Below are 22,145 nucleotides of genomic sequence, written 5' to 3'. Positions count from 1 at the left end.
AGCATATGAAACTAAAAAGTATATTTAGGAAGACATTTTTTTCTAATTTGAACAAGGGTGTCTGTAGCCTAGTAATAGACACCCCTAGTGGTTAATTATTTGACCTCTATTGCCTAAGATTAACACATTTCTTATTAAGTAAGGTCGATTTAAAAATAATATCTTCCCTTAAAAATATTCCTTGCTCAGGAAACTGGCTTCATGTCAGGTTTCATTAAAAATTATAAATTTTAGGTTCCACAATGTTTTCTGTCACATATGCCTTTTTAAAAATAAACAAATGTGCTAAAAAAATAGTCAACTATTTAAATGGAAGAATTTGGACAAGATTCCATTTTAACCTTTTCTCTAGGACTAATAACCCATTAGTTTGTGAACAATTGAAATTTTTGTTAAGATTTTTGCTATTATAGAGATTTTCTTATGTTGTCCCGGGTCTGGTGAAGTAGCATGGCAGCATTGGGCACGCTGTCATTGCTTGCTTTCTATCATTCCATCCACAAAGATGGTTAGTCTACAAGTGTGCACTTGGACAGTGTGTGATTGCTATACTTGTTTGCCTGCTCCCCCACACCTGATGGAAAAAAGGAAAATGAGAGTGGAGTGTAAACATATAAAGGATCCTAAGTCTGGATCTAGTGAACATTTGCCATTCTTTTGGATTTCTTGGCACCTTTGAACAATTTTCTCTGTTAGGGTATTCCCACCTTATGAATTCCTTCTCACTTTCGATACCAGTTACTCATTTCCCCTACCTCCTTTTGTGGGCCAGGGTGGCGTGTGACTTAGACTTGGCTCATTAGAGCCACTGACAACAGACTTTGGATTGGAAGCTGGTGACCCAAAACAGGTGGCACCTGGCAGAATCCCTGTGATGGAGGTAATGGGAGCTAATGCCAATTTCCATGGAAGCACTGGAAGAGGCTGCAGTGTCCATATCAATAATACAAGCCATGGGGTTTGTGCCTACTGGGAAAAGAGGCAGCCAGTTGTGAGGTTTGATTCTAGACATGGTTCTGGTTGCATGGCCCCCAAATCTCTGACTTCTCTGGAAAATGATACAATCACCTAATAACCTCCAGTATATTCCTTTTCTATTTCAATGAGCTGAGTTGGTTTGTATGATTTGCCACTAACAACCTCTACTTATAAACTAGGTCATAGCCCAAAACAAATGATGATCTCTTGGGAACTGAGTTTCTCATTTCTGGAATTGACACAGATGTCAGTAACAGAACGCAAATAACTATAGACTGTTTTCCTTTTCCTGATGAGTTCACTTTAAGTAGCCTTACCTATTTCACATTCCAATGAGAGACTCACAGAAAAATCTCCAGAAAGGGTCTGAGATTCCAGGTCCTTCAATAATAAATGTTTTTCTTTTTTACATCTCATGGATTATTAATATGTTTTGACTGCTAAAGGAAAGCATGTCAAGATCACTGTGTCCTTTCCTAGATGACTGGCTGTTTAATTGAGAATGAATGCATGCACAATCTCTTGGCTAAGTGCCTTTATTTAGTATGATTGCTTGTTTGCAGTAGTTGATAACTCAGTTTTCTGTAAGTAGGTCAGGAAAATCTTGTCCTTTTGTATCCCAAGTAAGCCAAAAGTTGTAACTGGATTTTTCCTGGAGCACGTCATTTCTGCCTTACAGAAAATATGTCATAGGCCAAGATACTCTCTCTGTTTCCTGGAACGAGTCTTGGTAGTCCATGTAGGGTGAGAAATAGCCAGCTGCCTCCATCACTGTGTGAGCAATAACTTTGTGACAGCTCAATTGAATAATTAAAGCTTTCTACCTTCAGGTGGGAAAAAAAGTAATATCTAGAAATTGTTGTGCATTGCATTTGATAAGAAATAACGGGCATTTGAAAACTATTTGGCTAGTCTCTATCTCTTGGTGTCCTGAAAAGTCTGTCTTATTAAATTAAAACAAATTTTAAATATAACCTAATTTAGAAAGGAGAGATAGTCTCAAATTGGGCAGACTCTAAGACATTCACACATTACATTTTTGTCAAACTCTAACTCAGGAGTTCATTTTACACTGCATAGTCCATGTGATTCAGGGAAACCCCCTGTCTTGTTCTGATTAGTCTAAGCTGATGCTTCTGCTTTAGCATTTGCCAGTCAGAATCACCTGGAGGGCTTGTTAAGGCACAGATTGCCTGGTCACACCCCTAGAGTTTCAGATGCAAAAGAATTTGCATTTCTAAAAAGTTCACAGAAGATACTGATGCTGGTGGAGGGCCCACACTTTGAGAAGCACTAGTCTAAGTTGGTTCTGTTCTTTGTAGTCGTTCAGGAACCTGAGATAGACCCACCAAAACCTGGCATTCTCCTGGCAATGGTTATTGATCTAGGTGAGGACTACTGACCTAGTTCCTGGGTCTGTTGAGGGGAAAGATTAATATGCTGTGACTGGAAAAGCTCAGCACACACTCCTGCTGGAACGATTTAGCAAGCCTGTAACTTCACCTGCTACTGAAAACTATCTCTGACTCTGAGGGAATCCAGCTTTGGCATGACTACAGTGTTCTGAATGTCAGAGCAGGCCAAAAACCTGGGACTCCCCATTATGTGAGATGATAAATATTCATATTGATAAACGTGTCTGAGCAGAGGTTTCTTTCCAGCCCTTGAAAACACCCTAATTGAAAGAGTGTTATCCAGGGGCACCTGGGTGGCTCAGTCAGTTGAGCATCTGACTTTGGCTCAGGTCATGATCTTGCAGTCCGTGAGTTCAAGCCCTGCGTTGGGCTCTGTGCTGACAGCTCAGAGCCTGGAGCCTGCTTTGGATTCTGTGTCTGCCTCTCTCTCTGCCCCTCCCCTGCTCATGTTCTGTCTCTCTCTCTCTCCTTCAAAAACAAATAAATATTTAAAAAAAAACTGTTATCCAGGACAGATGTCTCTATACATGCAGTTAATTTCGAGGCAGTTTGAAGAAATTTGAGGAGTGGATAAGTAGAAAGTTCCATGAATGTTCTTTGGTTGAATGCCTTGGATTGGCTTTTATCTACCTTTATCTCAGATACATAGAAAACTGAAGGTTGTTCTCTCTTTCTTTAAGAGGCAATGCTTGAATTTCAGTTTAGAGAGGTGGCAGTGAGGGATAAAAATAGGAAGGAGAAGGAGAAAGAGAAATCCAGACAGAGTAATGAGTGATAAACCGGGGGCCAGATCATAACAAACCCTGCATGTCAAGTTCAGGAACTTGAACTTTGGTCCTCCATGGTGAAGTCAACAAAGGCTTCTAAATATGGTAATGACAAATTTCTCTGGTGGTGCTGTGGAATGGATTGAAAGGGATAGACATTGCAGACATAAAAACTCCCAGGAGGCTGAGGGAATAATCCAGGTGAGAAGTTTCGAGGGCATGAGGTAGGCAGCAGCTTTGAAAATAGAGAGAAACTCACGGTTATGAGAGATAAAGGTCTGTAAAGAACCATTGGGATGTGGGAGTGGGAGAGGAAGGGAGAAGAGTCCCGCAGGTCTGCTGTGGGTTTGTTGTGTATGTAGTGCCAGGATAGGACAGAGAAAAATAAAAGCATAAAGGTCACCCTCGACACCCTGCTTCCCATGTGTCATGTCTGCTCTTGCACCCAGTCCCTCACACCTCAGCTTTCCTCCATCTCTGCTGCTGCTAACCATCAACTCTCTGAGGTGGGCTTCTGTTATATCCCCCTCGTTAGTTTCCTCTCCTCCACTCTGATCACCCTCCAGATTGTTCTCCAGAGTGATATTTTCCAAATAAAATTTCACCTCAGTCATGTTCTGCTTGGAACTGTTCAAAGGATTTCTGTGATTCTCCGGGCAAAGACCAAGGGCTTTGGGGCTCTCTATGACCAAGGCATCCAAGCACATTAGTCTTTGTTCAACTGTTCAACCAATCTTTGCACATGGTGTCCTCCATTTGCTCGATTAATTCCAATTGATCCATCAAATCTTATTTCAAGCTTGAATTCCTTAGGAAGTCATCGTTCCTGACTGTGGGACAAATTCCTTTACAACAAAGAGCTATACCCCCTTCTTCACATAACTTACATGAGTTTGTAATTACTTACTTTGCTTATTTGATTTGTGTGCCTTCCTCTCTTGACTTCCAACTTCTTGAGAGAAAGATTTGATCTTGTTCACCCTGTGTCTTCCACATTTAACACAGTCCCTGCCACATAATTGGAGCTCAATAAATATTTGTTGGATGAAAGAGTGATTCATTTTGCGAGCAAGAGTGTGAGTTTTGGATGTTAGAGACTGCGATGCTTGCAGGAAACGAGAAATAGTGCCTAGCAGCTAGTTTTACAAGAGGACAGGTTTAAAATATCAAAAATGAAGTTGATAATACTCAGTTGAATATTGGAAATTTGCTTCATGGCTTTGCTCACAAATGACCAGTTAGCAGTGTTAGCCTAATTCACCAATGAGATTTTTTTTTTTTACTGAAGTAATGAAAACAAGATTAAGTGAATATTTTATTTAAAAACTGCTAATAACGTTGTCAGATATTTCATACTTCTTAAATGTAAAATTTAAGTTTAAACACTGTACTTCTGTCATTGAAATGTTTAAAAATGATGAGAAAAAGTCCTATTTTCAAAGAATTGCATAAATGATTTCAAAATGTGAAAGCCAAAGACTAAAGAAGAAAAAAATAACCTTATCCTCTCTACTAGAAGTTATTAGTGCAATGATAGGGAGAACTTCAAATGAGTTAATTTCTTCTATTCCATTAAGTTTAGTGTGGTTTTGAGAAGCATCAAGGAGATGATGAGGATGCCAAAAATCAAGAGAATGATTACCACAGGATAAAAGCATCATGAAAAAGGACATTTTCCTGTGTGCTCATGTAATATTCATAAGAAATTAGAAAGTCAGAGAGAAAATGTTATTTAACATTACTGACAATGGATATAAAAGAGTTGTCAACATTTGAAATCTTTAAAAGTGATTTTATGAAAAAAATGTTTTGTTTTGTTTTGTTTGTTTTGTTTTGTTTTGTTTTGTGGAACTCATTGCTTGCACAACACAAGGAGCACTAAAAAAGTTGGCAATGGATGAGGGCATACTCAAGTAAATTAAGAAAAATAGTGCTGATGCATTGTCAACAGTTAATCATCAAGGATTTTAGTGAAATTTCCACAAGTGAGTGAATGTCATTTTAGCAATCACTTTGCAAGTGAAAAAGAAATAATATTCTCACATATGAGGTGTGTGCTATTGATTAGTATCAAAATAGTTAACTGTCTGATACAGTGGAATGGCTAGTGATGAAATAGTACAGAAGACATAACTAATATATGGAAATCCCATCACATGATAAAGTATATATTCAGTCAAATTCTTAAAAAATTTTGGAGATCATAACCTTTGCTAAACAATGGGGAATAGAAGATGGATCGGGAAAAAAACAGACCATGTAGAGAAGTTATGTGGTAGATCTCTAAGGACTAAGATATTAAAACTTAACAAGTAACTAAAAAGTTTTTAAAGTCAATACGTAATTTTAACAACATAGATTCATGTAATTCTGCCTTAAAAATGTACATACTTACAAGATGTCAACTCTATATAATATTTTTATTGGAGTATAATTGACATACAATATTGTATTAGTTTCAGGTGTACAACATAGTAATTTGACATTTATATACATTATGAAATGATCACCAAATAAATCTCTTACCATCTGTCACCATATATGGTTATTATAATATTATTGACTATATTCCCTATGCTGCACATTACATCCTCATGACTTATTTTTTTTATAACTGTAAATTTGTACCTCTTGATTCCCTTTACCTATTTCATTTACCCCTCCACCTCCCTCCCCTTTGGGAACCAACAGTTTTCTTTTCTCTGTATTTATGAGTCTGTTTCTGTTTTGCTTGTTTGTTTTGTTTTTTAGATTCTACATAAAAGTGAAATCATATGGTATTTGTCTTTAACTTATTTCATTTAGCATAAGACCTTCTAGGTTCTACATGTTGTCACAAATGGCAAGATTTCATTCTTGTTAACGGCTGAGTAATATTCTGCTGTGTGTGTGTGTGTGTGTGTGTGCGTGTGTGCACACGTGTGTATGTATCCCACATATTCTTTATCCATTTGTCTTTCAATGGACTCATAGGTTGCTTCCATATCTTAGCTACTGTAAATAATACTGCAGTTAACAGAGGAATACATATATCTTTTCAGATTAGTGTTTTTGTTTTCTTTGGTTCATCCGTTTCACCCAGAACTGGAATTGTTCGATCATATGGTAGTACTGTTTTGAGGAACTTCCATACTATTTTCCATAGTGGCTGTACCATTTTACATCCTTACCACAGTGCATGAACATTCCCTTTTCTCCACATCTTTGACAATGCTTATTGTTTTTATTTTAGTGGCCATGATACATGTATTTTTTGAAGCCTACAAAATGCACAGTGAAAATATAGGGCTTAGGGGGGAAATAGACTACTCCCAACCTATGGGACTTTGTAATGAAAGCAATAACTAAAACAGTTATAATCCTAGTAACCAACAGAAGCCCAAAGACCTCTTTTTTAGCATTGGCCCCAGAATCCCCCCGTAATCAAACATTTGCAACATTACACTCTGGTGCCCTTGACTTTTCTTTTGAGAGGTGTGAACTTTAGGGCTTTTGCTTTTAATAGCAATTTCATCAAAACTAAAAAACTGGTTCACAGTATAGCTTTCTCATTAAGTTTTTAAAATAGCATGGAAAATGTCTTTGTAGCATATTTTATGCCTGTAGCTTCACCAGGTAGCCAGTGAAAAGGGTTCTAATCCTTGAAGCCAGTAAATCAGCCACTATTTACACCAAAGGAAGGCCCTGCTGTGGAGTTTGCAGTTTTTATCATAAATCTTCATATTGTGCTAAAGTTTGTCTTTTTAAAAATCTGTTTTTATTTATTTTAAGAGAGAGAAAGCACACATGAGCAGGGGAAGGGCAGAGAGAGAGAGGGAGAGAGAATCTCAAGCAGAGTCCTCGTTGTCAGCACAGATCCTGATGTGGGGCTTCATCTCACGAGCCTGTGAGACCATGACCTGAGCTCAAATCAAGAGTTGGCTGCTTAACCGACTGAACCACCCAGGTGCCCCATGCTAAAGTTTATCTTTAATTGTGAGAAATTAATTGTAAAATACATGTGTGAGCCAGCACTACTTCCTTGTCATACTGCCACCATTCTCCATGGTCTACCTGATATGAGATAATGCACATTAAGGAATACAAGTTGTAGCAGGACAGGTTGGTGTTTTCAATTGGTTTTATTACTTTTTTCATAATTGCACTGCTTTACTGAAAGTCTTTTCAATTATAGTATGTGGTTATTAATGCTGTAAAAAGTAATTTGATTTCTTTCCAAACAAGTGATTATAAAGTCTATATTAGGTGCAAATTCTTATATAATGATAATAGTATGCTTTGGACTCAAGATTGTTAAACTTTCCTGCCAATATTGGCCAGCATTTTGAATGCTGGTTTCAAATGAGTTTATTATGCTATTGAGTTTTTTAAAATTTTTATTAAGTTTTTTATTTTAATTCCAGTATAGTTAACTACAGTGTTGTATTCGATTCAAGTGTACAATATAGTGATTCAATAGTTGTTTTCATCACTCAGTGCTCACCATGATTGTGAACTCTTTAATCCCCACAACTTATTTCACCCCCCCTCCTGCCCCCCTCTAGTAACCATCAGTTTGTTCTTTATAGTTAAGAGTCTGTTTCTGGATTCCTCTCTCTTTCTCCCTTTTTTTCCCTTTGTTTCTTAAATTCCACACATGAGTAAAATCATGGTATTTGTCTTTCTCTATTTTACTTATATGCTATTAGGTTTTTAAATTTCATATAGATCTTCAAATCTAATCACCTTATTTATTATAATCCAAATGAGAATGATAGATTTCTAAAACAGTGTCTTAAAGCCAATGTTTAGCTAAATACTGCAAAGAGGAACACTAAAAATCCTCAGTGAACACTTTTAAAATAAATTACATAGTCTTGTGGTCTTTCCTTTCCAACCTTTAATGTGATTGGTGTCATTTTTTTGCAGTTTAAGAAAGAACTCATTTAAATTTTCAAATATATCTGAAAATTACACATCCTATCATGAGATTATAATATAAATTTTCATTTTTAATTGATCGAAAAGATTAATAATAATACCAAATAGTAAACAAGGTATTTTTAAACAGCATTCTTTGGAGAGCCATCTTACTCCTATATTCAAAAGTTCCCTTAGCTATTACAGCCAAGAGGTAGTTCAGCAGACTAGAGTTGTGTTTTTCAAACAGTGGGTTCCAACACTTCGTAGGTTCTGAAGTCATTTCAGTGGCTTCAAAACAATTTATTTTTAAAAAAGAAACTGGATAACTTATTAATAGCATAGAAAACATCAGAGAGCATCTTTCTTAGTAAAGGTAATCTTTTAAAAATTAAGTATTATGTATGTTTGTTTCTGGGTATATTTCCTACAGTGGGTCATGGTCAGAAATTTTATTGACCTAGAGGATACTGTGTATAGAACCACAGATAGAAATCAGATTACCTAGAGAAAGAGGAGACCTAATCAGAGAACTTACTGATGATATATCTGGTGAAATGAGGATTCTCAGCTGTCTGGTTAGAGACTTAGACACCCAAGACCCAGGTCATGACCTCCATATCTGTGGGAGCTGAGTTGAGACCACCTTCTCTTGAGATTTCCCACTATAATTTGCACCAATGAGGATATTAATGCAAAGTCATATGACACCTGTGCTACTAGGCAGTAATGAAAATACTCTCACTAAACCTCAGTTTAAAAATGGTTTGTTGGAGCACCTGGTTTGCTCAGTCAGTTAAGTGTCTGACTCTTGATTTCACCTCAGGTCATGATCTCATGAGTTCAAGCCCTGTATTGGGGCTCCGCATCTACTGCATGAACCTGCTTTGGATTCTGTGTCTCCCTCTCTCTCTGCCCCTCTCCTGCTCATGCTCCCTGTCTATCTCAAAAATAAATAAACATTAGAATAAATAAATAAATAAATAAATAAATAAATAAGTAAATAAATAAATAAAAATGGTTTGTTAATTTACAGTCTTATCTAACAAGGAGCCTATTCAGTATCCTTGATTTACGAAGTCATCAAAATATTAAAATGTCAACATGCAAGGAAATTACCAGTGACATAATTTGATTAACATTATCCAGAAAATATACTTGATAGTCACCTGTGAAATTTGATGCCCTTGAGAGTTATCTAGCACAGAGATATATATTCCTATCAATTTTTCTTTTTATCAAAATCAAATAGTCCCTTGGGAAAATCTACCAATTATATCTATTTTGTAGTTGTTCTGTTTTTAAAGACAGAAAAAGACAGTTTATTGCTGAATAAAGATTATGACACAAGATTATTAGAGTAATAAAATGGCATCTCTGTATATAGGACAAACTTGATTATTAATTTGGGGTTGTATATGGCCTTATTTATATTAACATTTGAGAATACCAAGTATTTACCTATTGAGTCTTGCCACGAAGATGATTGTATCTGTAGGAAAACATGGCAAGAGATCCTTCATTGGAGCTTGTTATTTTACCTGAGGCATCTGCCTCTTTTCTCTCTCATAGCCCTGCTACTTATATTACATAATGACCTTAACTGTACGTGTAAACATGCCTCAGAAGAACTCTGGGATGCTGATGGGAAACTGAGGACACTTACACAGATGTGATCTTTGTAAGGAAAGTTCTGCCGGGGTGGGGTCATGAACCATGAGATTGTGACCTGAGCCAAAGTTGGATGCTTAACTGACTGTGCCATCCAGGTGCTCCATCATCTTCTAGAGATTTTTCTAAGCCAATGCTGTCTGATAGAAGTATGGTGTGAGCCACATCTGTAAGTTAAAATTTTCTAGTAGCCACATTAAAAAAGTAAAAAATAGGTAAAATTAATTTTAATAATGTATTTTATTTATCACAATGTACCCAAAATATTATTTCAATGTGTACAATACAGAAATCAATGAGATACATTGCATTTCATTTTTATGCTGTTTTAAAAATCTGGCAAATATTTATACCAACAGCACTTCTCAATTCGGATTTTAAATTTTCATTAGAAATATTTTATCTGCATTTAGACTTTATAAAGCTTACAGTTGACAAAGTAAATTCACAGTATGCCTGGTTGGCTCAGTTGAAAGAGCTTGTGATTCTTGATAAGTTCAAGTCCAAGCTAGGTGTAGAGAATACTTAGATAAATAAAAGTTAAAAAAAAAAAGAAAAACTGAATTGATGTATCCAAGTTGTTCCAAACATACTTAAAAGTTTTCCCTTGAATTCAGTATCAGTTTTTCAGTTTAAATTTAAATTGACTAAAATAAAAAATTCAGTTCCTCAGTTGCACTAGCCAGATTTCAAGTGCTCAATACCACACATAACTAATGACTACAGTATTGAGACAACACAATTATAAGCAGTGGTGACCTTAAATTAACTCCTCTAGGAATGGATTCCTCTGTTATAAATTTAGAAATGAGAGTTTATATTATATGAATTTTCTTTCAGAAACTAACCTAAAAAGATGAGAGATGAAGCTTCCTACTCTTTTTGACATGAGGAAGGCAGTGGAATTAGAGGGAATTAGGACTGACCTGGGTCACTGGGGCAATTAGTCAATCTATCTATACCACTGTAATGGAGATTATAAGGGTCTCTACCTCTCAGGTGGTTAAGCAGATTGACAAAGGATGTGCTCAATACACAGGTTTTTGTTGTTGTTTTGTTGTTGTTTTGTTTTTAATTAAGTAGATGGTTTGTACTTCAGTAAATTAATTGGGCATATAAATGTTCTTCCTTCTTCCCTATTTCCATTTTTTTCTTTGTAACTGAAATCTAGACCTAGTTGTATCATAGAAATTAGAAATTATTTGACTTACTGCAGAAATTATTTTAGGAATAGAGAGATCAGGGAACTATTCCAGTTGTGGATGAAGAAAAACAGCTGCATTTTCTTCCTGCCTATATTGATATATATTTTTTTTAATGTTTATTTATTTTTGAGAGAGAGAGACAGGCAGAGCATGAGAGAGGAAGGGGCAGAGAGAGGGGAAACAGAACTTGAAGCAGGCTCCAGGCTCCGAGCTGTCAGCACAGAGCCTGACTCGGGGCTCGAACTCACGGACTGTGAGATCATGACCTGAGCCGAAAACCAAGAGTCAGATGCTCAACTGACTGAGCCACCCAGGCACTCCTTTATTTTGATTCTTAACAGTTCTTTATTAGAGTAGTATAGGTTTATAAATAAAATTAATTTACCCATCAGAGGGTCATGTGATAGTTAAACAGCAAAATGTAAGTATAACTGTGATACAATTAAATGATATGCCAATGATTTATTAATCAATGATTAAATATACTCAAAGCTTGAACTGAATCAAGCTCTTCCAGAACCTGAGGGCATGGGAGGAGGGCGTTCTTACAGAATCTGAGGAGCAGTGGCCTCTCTCAAGGTCTAGCTGCTTCTGTTTGGGCTCCCAAACAGCTTCTGTTACTCCCAGCTGTGTGTGAGCCCATATTAGGACCTATCAAGTGAAGGGACTGCTTTTATCTTCCACCTGAGGAAGAACTCTTGGATTCTGATTCTCTCCTCGGGTTTGTTCATCATGTGACTTTACACAGGGCTTTGTTTGTCAATCTGTTTGTCAATGGAGAAATGATAAACTGAGAGTCAAAGCTGAAATTATGCACATATTAGGCATCTCTGTTCGTCTATTCATTCAGCAGTAATGTTTTCTAGGGATATAGAAAATGACTCTCACATAATTCTCTCATTCTCACAGAAGTTCTAGCTTTCCACAGGCAGGAGAACAAAAAAATATAGTAAAGCATTATAGGTATGATAGCCAATTCTACCTGGTCCGAGGTGGGGTGCCAGAGAAATGATTCATAAAAGAGGGGATCTCGAGAGTCTTGAAACATTATAAATGCTAATGCTGCAGAGAGGGGTAGGGGTGGGGAAGGGCAGTCCAAGCAGAGCCTGAGGCCAAAGCCAAGAGACTCGACACCATGCAGTGTGCTCCAAGGAGCCGTAAGTCATTGGTCATGGTTGAAGCCTAGCTTTTGCATATCATGCCAGGAAACAAGAATTTCATCATGCCTAGTGAAAGAGCCAACAAAAGGTTATATGCTGGGGAGTAGCAGGATCTAACTGGTGTCTAGAAATATCACTCTGAAAGCAGAGGAGAAGATGGATGGGAAGTATATCTGTTCCCATAAGACACTATATCCATCGCAATAGCCCAGGCACAAGAGGATGGAGACATATGAATGAAAGCCTTAGCGATTAGGAAACAGAAAAGGGAGTTAATTTTCACGTCGTCAGTTATGTAAGAAATACAAAAGAAATACTGTGCTCAGAAGTTTAAGGTTTACTTAGAGACTTCACTCACTCATGAAAAGTTTGATTCTCCATTCTCTGAAATCCTGACTCAGTAAGTATGGGTGGTGCCTGGGAATCTGTATTAAGCAATAACAACAACAAACTCTCCAGATGATTCTGTTGAGCAGCCAGGATGGACATCCCCAGGCCTAAAAAAATAATTCTTGAAGTTGAAAGGAGTCATATCAGAGTCATTGGAGGAGGCTTCTTCTGTGAAAGTGGTTCTTCTACTTTTTTTACAATGTCCACTTGGCAGAGGGGAAAAAGTGCCCTGAGGCTCTCAGGAAAGAACTAACAGGTGTTTTTGCAAATTGGCTGAATTTGTGCAGAAGCCAGCTCTTTGTAGATTCATGAATTAGAGCTCCCCATAAAATGTTAATAGTGTGTTAATTTTAGTTTATGAATATAAACTTTGGTCTTGTCCTAAAGTGACCACTGGTGTTTTGTCTAAGCCCATATTAACTGAGAAATTTCAGCCTCTCAGGGTTACTATCCTGAAGACATCTGATGAGGAATTCCAGGTGCCTGAGGCTGTTTGAACCAGGGGTTGAGAGATTAGGGAGAGGAAAATGATGTAAGATAATAACACAGTCCCCAGATCCCATGACCTTTTAACTTGCACATTTCTAGGGAGTCAGATTTTTGCTTGATAAACTTTTGGCAAAATTCTCAGGAATAGATTTTAGTATTTCCACCAGAGGGCAGTGATGTCTTCTACAATGTTAGTGACTGTGGTTAAGAAAATTTGTCATTCTTTTTTTGGACTTGCAGTGGGTGTGAGTAGGAAGAACTGATTAATTCTGACTGCCCATGGTCATTAGGGTGGATTTGAAGCCAAATTCCAGCAGAACACAGAGCAGGGAAGGTTAAATAGCATCTGCAGAACTACGGAGTCTTTTAAACCAGAGTGACTGCTTGATTAAATCAGTTGCCACTGTTGGTTAAATCGAATAGCTATCTTAAGACTCTGAAAATTCATAATTCGTGAAGCTCCTGTCTAGTAGCCTTAGGACTCAGATTTGGCAAGAGTTATGGGTCCCATGAAACCACAAGAAACAGATTCATACTACAACAGAGGACAGGGGAAAATTGCTTCTGAAGAACTCATACTCTTAATGGCTTCGGGCTCTGTCTGTCACTAATTCCACCTTAGCTTGTTATGAGAGATTCAGCTGCTGGAAGAATGAAATGATATTTCCACTGGGGTAATATTAATGGGCATGGCCATTAGCAAGACTGAGGAGCAATCCCGGTGTTATGGTAGAAAAATGATTTCAGAATTGGGGGTAGATATTTGGATGCTGGTGGTACCCTTTTAATGATAGAGGACCGTCACTTACTATAATGGGTGTGGGTTAGGATCCTAAAATGTGTGTGTGTGTGTGTGTGTGTGTGTGTGTGTGTGTGTTCCTGGCTCTGCCACTAAGTGTGTAATCTTAACTAAGTCAGTTGTCCCCTCTGGTCTCCACAGTCCATACCTGTAAAATGAGTCAGTTTGTCCAGGTAAGCTTTTAGAATCATCACAGCTATAAAATTTTAAATTCTATGAAAACACAAATCTATTCCTACTTTAGGATTGAGCTACCATCTGGACAGCTCAGAGTGGCTCTGTGGAAGAGGCTTTTAAGTATGGACACGAAGTGGGGGACCCTTTACCAACTTTATCCAGCAGCACAGATTTTGAATTTTAGTCATAAAAGAACATAGTTCTTTGCTATATTCAATGGGCAAAGACCTGGGAGAAATGGATGATATCAAGTTTCATCTAGAAGGCATTAGTACATTTATTTCCACCCCATTACTTTACAAATGAGGAAGAGGAGTCGAGCCAAGTGTCTTCAAAATTCATTCATGCAGACACTGTTCTGGGTGGAGATACAAAAGCAAACAAGGCAGACAGAGTTCCTGTGCTCTTGAGCTTAAATTTGAGCTGGAGAAGAGCTAAGTGTACAGTGTTGAGGATAGTGGGAGATCAGAGGGCAAAGTAGAGGAAGAAGAAGGCAAGTACGAAGGTTCCATTTCATCTAGGTTTTCTGAGAAGGCCTCTCAAGAAGACCATTTTGAACAGTGTCCTCAGGAAGTCACCTGGGGATTGTTTTAGGTGCAGAGAACAGTGAGTGCGAAGGCTTGGGGGCAACCCAAGAATAATGTGCAGAACCAGGATTTGCTCATTCACTGGCGCATTCATTCACTCGTTCAACAAACACTCAGTGCCTGCTCTGTGCTATGCCCTGTTTCTGCCCCAGGATTAGAATCTTGAATTAGAATTCAAAAGCATTTGTGTTCAACCACCTCAAATACTGCCTCCCTGATATAGTGTACTTTTCTTCAGCACCCACTCTTTGCTGGGTACCTTGTAGGCATTTTGTTGAAATTAATCTTCAAAACAATTCCATGAGACTGTTTTGTAAAGAATAAAAATAAATATACTAAGAAATGAAGAAAAATGGAACCTAATGTCATTTATTTCAGTATGTACTAAGTTAGATGGAAAGACTCATTCCTTTGTCTTGTGAATAACTGCTATAAGTTATCAAAGTGACTCCGTTGATATTATTCAGTTAATTCATGTGGATGTTTACTGAGCTTCTACCTTTGCCTGGTGTGGTATTGGAAAAATGAATAAAGTAGGAAGTCACACCAAGAATTGCAGTAAGTTGATAAATCTTCTAAGTGTCCGGGGGAAGTAAGAATGAACACGGTGGCAAGAGGATCTAAACGAAGAATCTGAGTCTTCCTGGGGGAAGGCAGGAAAAGCTTTATAAATCAATGAAGCCTTGGGCAGGAAATTGAAGGTATTGTGCCACGGGGCCATGGACGCATACCTTCAGCACTGTGTGAAGCAGGTACTTTAAAGGGGTTACTACGGGAAAACTTACAAGCAGAGAATTGTTTGTGCGGTAAAGCACAATCTTCTGCTCTCTCACTGACCTGTAGTTTAGTCCAGTGCTAGGATGCATACATGATGGCTTATGTTCCAGTTTAAAGAGGTTCCAACCCTGTAGGGTCAGAGGAATGGAGGACATGCCTGCGACTATGTAACAAGGGGTGAGCAAATGATATTGTTAGAAAGGGGACCCTCAGAGGCCTAACAGCTCTTGTTTTCTAGACTTTTTGTATGTTAACCCAGACCCCCTGAGACGGCTCTCTGTTAATCTATCTGAAGGGGAAGGAGTGAATCTGCAGGCCCATCAAGATCTGTCTTTCATGAAGATGATACTGAAGGTGACGAAGGAAGCCCCTACCCCTTGCTTTGAAGGTCAGAAAGTGGTGCTGAAAGGCATCCACAATCCCACAAAAAAAGAAGATATGCAAGTTACCTACATTCCAGTGGCCCAAGACACTGCGTCTTCGAAGGCAGCCCAAATATTCTCAAGAGAACGCCCTCAGGAGAAACAAGTTTGACCACTTTGACATCATCAAGTTCCCCCTGACTACCGAGTCAGCCATGAAGAAAATAGAAGACAACAATACATTTGTCTTCATTGTGGATGTCAAGGCCAACAAGCACCTAATCAAACAGGCTGTGAAGAAGCTCTGTGACGTTGACATGGCCAAGGTCAACACTCTGGTCAGGCCCGATGGAGAAAAGAAGGCATATGTTTGACTGGCTCCTGACTATGATGCTTTGGATGTTGCCAACAAAATTGGGATCATCTAAACTGAGTCCAGCTGGCTAAATCTGAATTTAAACTTTTTCACCATAAAAAAAGGATCTGTCTGTTTTTGGATGGATGAGTAGGAGTGTAAAGGGGCAGGAGGGCATTCCTGAAAGAGGGAACAGTATATTTAACTGGAGGAAAACTAGAAACCATGGTGTGTTTAGAGAACTGCAGATATATTGTCAGGATTATACAGTGTGAGGTAGGTGGGAGATGGGCCTCAGAAGGCGAGGGGCATCTGGAAGGGGGATTCTAGAAAGGTCACCTGAAGAAGCATATCCAGATGGTTGTTTTTTTTTTTTTATTTTTTATTTATTTTTTTTTTTTAAATTTTTTTTTCAACGTTTTTTATTTATTTTTGGGACAGAGAGAGACAGAGCATGAACGGGGGAGGGGCAGAGAGAGAGGGAGACACAGAATCGGAAACAGGCTCCAGGCTCCGAGCCATCAGCCCAGAGCCTGACGCGGGGCTCGAACTCACGGACCGCGAGATCGTGACCTGGCTGAAGTCGGCCCCTTAACCGACTGCGCCACCCAGGCGCCCCTCCAGATGGTTTTATATTTCGCGTTAAGGTATTTAAAGTTTGCATTTTAGGCCAGCAGAGTCAGTCACATACCCTATGTGAGTGATGTGAGCGGTGGTGGACTGTGGTGGCCTGGGATCCAGGGCATCACCATTCAATGGGAAGTAGGTGGCATTCAGCTCCATGTGGTTACTGAATGTGGAAATTTGTGTCCAGTGTTACCAGAGATTTGGATTTTTCAAGCTGAGCCATAAATTTAAATTTGTACACAAAATATTCTCATTTTAATGTTGGAAACAAGTTCAAATTTACTTAACAAATAAGTGGTCCAAACTGAACATTAACTGGATTGGTCTCTGGTTTCTGATCCTTGCAGGGGAGTGAAAGGGGTGTCATGTGAAATCTTAATAGAGTAGCTGATCAGTTTTGGTTTCTAAAGGGATTATTCTAGATGACTTAGTCAGTTAAACCTCCAACTCTTGATCTTGGCTCATGTCATGATTTCACAGTTTGTGAGTTTGAGCCCCAAGATGGGATCTGTACTGATGGTGTGGAGCCTGCTAGGGATTCTGTGTCTCCCTCTCTCTCTGCCCTCCCCCACTTGTGCGCTCTCTCTCTCTCACTCTCAAAATAAATAAACTTAAAAAAATAAAAGGATTGTTCTGGAAATAATAAGTAGAATAAATTGAAGAAGGATAGGATAGAATCAAGAAGAGTAATAATGAGGCTTTTGAAATAGAAATTGAGGAGCTGAACTAAAGCAAAGGTAGCAGGGATGACGCTAAGGGATATTTAGAGGAATTGACAAGATTTGGTGACCAGTAGGAACAGGTGTGAAAGAAAAAGGAGTATAGGATGACTTTTAGATTTCTGATTTAGATGGCTAAGTAAATGATGTTTGCATTCATTTAAATGAGGGGCTGACACTGGTTTACAAAGCAATATCCAGAATTCTTCCTGCATATATTGAGTTTGAAGTGTCTGTGGGACATCTAAATGAAGACCTCATGGCAAGTTTGGTGAATTCTGAAGCTTGGGGAAAAAATCGATTGGGATTACATATCAGAGAGTCATCAGTGAATGGCTCGTATACATCCTTTCAACAAATATCAATATTTTACTTCAATATTTCAGGCCTTGTGCTAGGTGCTGGGGTTAACAACACACTGGGTGTGTGCTCCTGAAAGGTTCAGTATGGTGAAGCAAGCAGATGGTAAACAAAGAGGCATACAAATACAATAAATACAAATTATGGTAAATGCTATAGAGGATATATGGTTCATATGAAGATCAAATGTGATATGGGAAAGATATAGAAGTCACATTGGTCACCCTAAGCCGGTGGCTGAGAGGAAGCCAACATGAAAGGAGAAATAGATGGTCTTTTGTTCAGAGAAGCTCAGTCCTTAGGGCTGGAGGAGAGAAGAGTGAGAACAGCCTGGAGATCGCCCCTGCATACTAGACTGGTAAAAGGAGAAGAATTTGAAATACTGGAGTGACCCAGTGCTCAGTCTTGGGGTGTTTCTCTTTTCTATCTTCACTCACTTTGTGATCATCTGGTTTCATAGCTTGAAATGCCATGTATGTCTTATGATCCCTAAATTTGTATCTCTTGCTCAGACTTCTCCCTTGGATTTCAGACTCATGACCCTACTGACTGTCACCCAACTGCCATGCACACGTCGATGTCTGATAGGCATCTAGTGTGGGACATGACCAAAAGCAAGCTTCTGACATTCTGTGATCCTCTCTCACTTCACCCTACCCAGCCTGAGTCTTCCGCATCCCAGCAAATGACAACTCCATTCTTCAGTTGCTGTGACCAAAAATCAGTGAGTCTTGTCGTCTCCACCTAAACGTCTTATCCTAAATCTAATTACTTCTTGTCACCTCACTGCTACCACCTTGATCAGGACTGCTAATATTTTTCATTTGGAATATTGCAATGGCCTCCTAACTGACCTTCTTGCTTTAATTCATGAACTCCTTCATTCTATTTCAGTAGAGAAGCCAGTTATCCTATTAAAAGACAAGTCTTCTCATGTCACTTCTTTGTTAACCACCCCCCTCCACCCCCGCCATGGGTTCTCACCTCAGTTGGGGTAAAAGCCAAGCTCCTTCCAATAACATACAAGGTCCTATATTATCTGTCCCCAGTTACTTCCCTTTAGTGAGTTCCTACTTTTCTCCCCCATGCGCATTTGGCACCAATCACCCTGGTCTTCTTGAAGATCTTCTTCTTTTTTAAGTTTTTTAAAAATTATTTATTTTAAAAAGGGGGTAAGGGGCACGGAGAGAGGGAGAGAGAGAATCCCAGGCAGGCTCTACACTGTCAGCCCAGAGCCTGACTCAGGGCTTGATCTCACAAACTGCGAGGTGCCTGTTTCAGGGCCTTTGAAATTACTATTCTCTCTTCTTGGATTGATACTCCCCCAGAAATCCACATGGTTTACTCCCTTACTTCCTTTAGGTTTTTAATCAATACCCAATATCCACTTTTTCTGGCTATTTTCTCTAAATTTACAACCCAAACTGCTTATCCCACCTTCCCTGCTTTATTTTTCTTTTTCTTAGCAGTTATTTTCCAGTATTCTAAATATTTTATTAATTTTTCTTTATCTCTCTTTATAACGTAAATTCTATGAGATCAAGGATTGACTGTTTCATTTACTGTTGCATCCACAGAGCCTGTAAGAGTGCCTGGCACATAAAGACCTTCAATAATGATCTTCCAAAGGAATGAACATAGGGTTAGGGACCAGCATGAGAAACCATTTCAAGGAAAATTCATTTTCAAGGAAAGCTTAGCTGATAATCTCCAGTGAACAGAAATACCAATTAAGATAAGGACTGAAATATAGACTTAGGGGTTGTCCAGCAAGAGGCTACTAGGAATCTTAATGAGAGAGGAGAGGATAAAGGTTATTTGAGTACCACAATCAGAAAGGGCATGAGGAAGTAGAAGCAGGGCATGCAAACCTTACCTGTGAACCAAGGTAGGCAGTTAGGGAAGTTGTTGACTAGAACAGGACAAGAGAGTCTTGAGGTCCTAATGTTTCCTGAATGTGTGAGATACTGTTCCTCAGGTTTTTAAAAAATATTTATTTTTTATTTTATTTTTTTTGTATATGAAATTTATTGTCAAATTGGTTTCCATACAACACCCAGTGCTCATCCCAGCAGGTGCCCTCCTCAATGCCCATCACCCACTTTCCCCTCCTCCCTACCCCCCATCAACCCTCAGTTTGTTCTCAGTACTTAAGAGTCTCTTATGTTTTGCCTCCTTCCCTCTCTGTAACTTTGTTTTCCCCTTCCCTCCCCCAAAGTCTTCTGTTAAGTTTCTCAGGATCCACATAAGAGTGAAAACATATGGTATCTGTCTTTCTCTGCCTGACTTATTTCACTTAGCATCACACTCCCCAGTTCCATCCACGTTGCTACAAAAGGCCATATCTCATTCTTTCTCATTGCCAAGTGGTATTCTATTGTAAATATAAACCACATCTTCTTTATCCATTCATCTGTTGATGGACATTTAGGCTCTTTCCATAATTTGGCTATTGTTGAAAGTGCTACTATAAACATTGGGGTACAAGTGCCCCTATGCATCAGCACTCCTGCATCCCTTGGGTAAATTCCTAGCAATGCTATTGCTGAGTCATATCTATTTTTAATTTTTTGAGGAACCTCCACACTGTTTTCCAGAGTGGCTGCACCAATTTGCATTCCCACCAACAGTGCAAGAGGGTTCCCGTTTCTCCACATCCTCTCCAGCATCTATAGTCTCCTGATTTGTTCATTTTGGCCACTCTGACTGGTGTGAGGGGGTATCTGAGTGTGGTTTTGATTTGTATTTCCCTGATGAGGAACGACGTTGAGCATCTTTTTATGTGCCTGTTGGCCATCTGGATGTCTTCTTTAGAGAAGTGTCTATTCATGTTTTCTGCCCATTTCTTCACTGGATTATTTGTTTTTCGGGTGTGGAGTTTGGTGAGCTCTTTATAGATTTTGGATACTAGCCCTTTGTCCGATATGTCATTTGCAAATATCTTTTCCCATTCTGTTGGTTGCCTTTTAGTTTTGTTGGTTGTTTCCTTTGCAGTGCAGAAGCTTTTTATATTGGTGAGGTCCGAATAGTTCATTTTTGCTTTTAATTCCCTTGCCTTTGCAGATTACTGCAGCTGAGGTCAGAGAGGTTTTTTTCCTGCTTTCTCCTCTAGGGTTTTGATGGTTTCATGTCTCACATTCAGGTCCTTCATTCATTATGAGTTTATTTTTGTCAATGGTGTAAGAAAGTGGTCTAGTTTCATTCTTCTGCATGTTGCTGTCCAGTTATCCCAGCACCATTTGTTTAAAGAGACTGTCTTTTTTCCATTGGATGTTCTTTCCTGCTTTGTCAAAGATTAGTTGGCCATACTTTTGTGGGTCCAATTCTGGAGTCTCTATTCTATTCCATTGGTCTGTGTGTCTGTTTTTGTGCCAATACCATGCTGTCTTGATGATGACAGCTTTTAGTAGAGGCTAAAGTCTGGGATTGTGATGCTTCCCGCTTTGGTTTTCTTCTTCAATATTACTTGGGCTATTCGGGGCCTTTTGTGGTTCCATATGAATTTTAGGATTGCTTGTTCTAACTTCAAGAAGAATGCTGGTGCGATTTTGATTGGGATTGCATTGAATGTGTAGACTGCTTTGGGTAGTATTGACATTTTATCAATATTTATTCTTCCAATCCATGAGCATGGAATGTTTTTCCATTTCTTTGTATCTTCTTCATTTCCTTCATAAGCTTTGTGTAGTTTTCAGCATACAGATCTTTTACATCTTTGGTTGGGTTTATTCCTTTGGTTGGGTTTATGATTCTTGGTGCAATTGTGAATGGGATCAGTGTCTTTGTCTTTCTGTTGCTTCATTATTAGTGTATAAGAATGCAGCTGATTTCTGTACATTGATTTTGTATCCTATGACTTTGCTTAATTCACGTATCAGTTCTATCAGACTTTTGGTGGAGTCTGTTGAGTTTTCCATGTGTAGTATCATGTCATTTGCAAAAAGTGAAAGCTTAACTTCATCTTTGCCAATTTTGATGCCTTTGATTTCCTTTTGTTGTCTGATGGCTAATGCTAGAACATCCAACACTATGTTAAACAATAGCAGTGAGAGTGGACATCCCTGTCGTGTTCCTGATCTCAGGGGGAAAGCTCTCAGTTTTTCCCCCATTGAGGATGATATTAGCATGGGCTTTTCATAAATGGCTTTTATGATGTTTAAGTATGTTCCTTCTATCCCGACTTTCTCGAGGGTTTTTATTAAGAAAGGATGCTGAATTTTGTCAAATGTTTTTTCTGCATCAATTGACAGGATCATATGATTCTTAACTTTCTTTTATTAAGGTGATGTATCACATTGATTGATTTGCAAATGTTGAACCAGCCCTGCAGCCCAGGAATGAATCCCACTTGATCATGGTGAATAATTCTTTTTATATGTGGTTGAATTTGATTTGCTAGTATCTTGTT

The 22,145-nt window shown here is 38.6% G+C and overlaps 1 pseudogene; it reads left to right on the top strand.

The window, feature by feature from the left end:
• The first annotated feature begins 15,656 nt into the window (after positions 1-15,656).
• On the top strand, positions 15,657-16,104 carry LOC124501883 (60S ribosomal protein L23a-like; annotated as a pseudogene).
• The last annotated feature ends 6,041 nt before the right edge of the window (positions 16,105-22,145 follow it).

The sequence above is a fragment of the Lynx rufus genome, unplaced genomic scaffold (genome assembly GCF_022079265.1).
Source record: "Lynx rufus isolate CCGP_SWC_20201006 ecotype Redwood Valley unplaced genomic scaffold, mLynRuf1.p SCAF_7, whole genome shotgun sequence".
NCBI lineage: Eukaryota > Metazoa > Chordata > Mammalia > Carnivora > Felidae > Lynx > Lynx rufus.
The sequence above is the reverse complement of the archived record's forward strand: the minus strand, read 5'-3'. Positions and strand labels throughout refer to the sequence as shown.